The following is a 2522-nucleotide window of genomic DNA, read 5'->3' on the forward strand; positions in this document are numbered from 1 at the left end:
ATATATATATATATATATATATATATATTTATATATAAAATTAGAAAATCTAAGATGCTAAGTCACAAAATTGTACATATCTCCTGACATTTCATCTGTCATGTTTTTCTGTAGACGGGGTGCTGGGTAATGTTTGCAGTTACCAGGATGTTCTGGATTACCTGAACATGACTGTAGATAACAGTGTGTATAAACTGACCAGGCCCGTTCTGGACCACAGTCACACCACGGTGGTGGAGTTGGACATTTTTCTTTACGCCATCCTGGCAGTGGTTGGTGCTGCATTCAATTGTAGATGTTTAATTCATCATTTAAATGTGATCAGGGTGTTTGATGCATCTGTTTTTATTCTCAGGTGGAGAAAACACAAACGTTTGTTCCTTTCGTCTGGACAACAATGGTGAGCTGACTGCCTCATTAATAGCACCTGAGTTTCCCTTTAATTCCATTTACGTTATATTTATACGCCAGTCAGTTTGCATAATTAAGAAAATCAACTTTATCGCATTTGTAATGCATATTTTGGATTAATTCCTGTGTTTGTTTGTGTAATTCTACTTGTGATTGACTGCAGCAGTGGAAGAATGAGCGCATCTCTTGGGACCCGGCTCAATTTTGTGGAATCACTGAGTTGTCAGTTCCTGAAAACCTGCTATGGAAACCAGATGTCTTCATCTTTGAGATGTGAGCCTGCAGCGCACACAGGCATGAAGTCGGTTTCATGAAAAAAAAAATCAGAAAAATGAACACATAAAGATTTTAGGTGGTAAACATAATCTTTGATAAACAAGAAGGGTTTGTGTCGAAATCATAGTCATGGCTGTCTAATAAAGTTCCCTACGTACGAACAAGTGTGTAAAACAGTGGAATGAATAATCATAAATCTCAGTCAGCTATTATGAAACATAATTTCTCCACCCCAAACCACACCAATATTAAATAAATTGGATTATAAAAATAATGTATATCAATGGGTAAATGAGGGCACATACATATTGTAGAGTTTTGAATATCTTGATAAGACAGAAAGGTGCTACATAAGTACAGTCCATTTATTATTTACAATAACCTTCATGCTTTATTATTATTATTATTTTATTATTATTTTTTTTTCCTGCTTGCTCTCGACGAATGCGGATGCTATTCCCTCCCCTTCTGTGCTGAGGCTTTTATTTTGCAACTTTCACTTCTAGGACACAGTGTGAGATATGATTATTTCTACACCTCCACTTACCTCGTGTTTCTCTTTTCTTATCTAAACGAAAAGGTCAGCGCCTCCCGTGAGGCCGCAGCCTCAGACACCTCCGTCTCCCCATGTCTGTTTGTTTGTGTATTTGGATGGGTTGTACTGAAACGTAATTTTGCTGTGCTTCGGTGCAATGACAATAAAGCTGATTCTGATTATAATTTTCACAGTGCTAAGGGGCGGCTGTGGCTGAGTGGTTAAAGCAGTCGTCTTCCAATGCAAGAGTTGGGGGTTCGATTCCACCAGCAGTCACATGCCGAATTGTCCCTGGGCAAGACACTGAACCCCTCATTGCCTCCGATGTGTGTCCCATCGGTGTATGAATGTGATAAAGCTCTGATTATTCTTTGTAGAGAACTACAAAGTAGTAGAGTGCTGTATGAATGGGTAAGTGAGGACACAGATTGTGTTGTAAAGAGCTTTGAGTATATTAATAAGATAGAGTATATAAATGCAGTCCATTTACAATGAACATCACGCTTTATCAAGACAACCTAAATGTAGCAGCTAAACGGAATAAGTTGTGAATTGCTTAAAACAATCTCACTTCTTTTTAGATTGAGCGTCACAGTTTAGTAGGACCTTGGACCTAGAATACCTAGAATACAGATAGAACCCAAGGAGCTAAAAATAAACTCATTTTATTATAAACCAAAACAAAATGCTATTATAGCTGCAAGACTTAAGGAAGTAAGGACCAGAAGTGGCATGTAAAATGCTCAATGATCAGCTGGTGGTTTGTGAGAAACAGATAGATAATATGGACCAGATGGGAAGAGTGACTGCAGCTGTGACTAACGAGACCAGGAGCAGGTGTGACTGCAGGACTGAGGGACTGATTGTGGAAAAGTTTTGGGAGAAGTGGCTGGTGGGACGGAGGAACACGAGGAAATAAACACAGGTTATAAATAAGTCTAAAGAGTGGCTGATCTTTAGAATCAATGTAGGTTAAATGTAATTTTGTATTTGCCTATTACTCTAAATAACTGGTTTCTTTAGAATTTCAGAATAAACTCTAGGATCTCCCTGAAAAGTTAATTTTGATTAAAAAAAATGTTAAGAATGACACCAAGATAAATAAGCTAGTATTTTGCTGATGCTTATACTTTAAGTGATTAGTTGAGCTGCCTTCATTTCCCTCGTTCTGATTACATCGTCTTGACTGGTGTCTGTGGGGTTACGTCACAAACTGTTCTCTGGTTCATTACATGAAGAATACTAAAAGGATATATTTGTGTGTTTGCATATTTATGTCCATCCATCCATCCGTTCAAGT

General features: G+C 37.8%; 1 pseudogene; it reads left to right on the forward strand.

Moving 5' to 3' along the window:
• The window catches only part of LOC119423539, a 14537-nt pseudogene that overhangs the window by 1226 nt on the left and 10789 nt on the right, over nucleotides 1-2522 (forward strand).

Source organism: Nematolebias whitei, chromosome 17 (assembly GCF_014905685.2).
Source record: "Nematolebias whitei isolate Nwh7 chromosome 17, NemWhi1, whole genome shotgun sequence".
In the NCBI taxonomy this organism is placed as follows: Eukaryota; Metazoa; Chordata; class Actinopteri; order Cyprinodontiformes; family Rivulidae; genus Nematolebias; species Nematolebias whitei.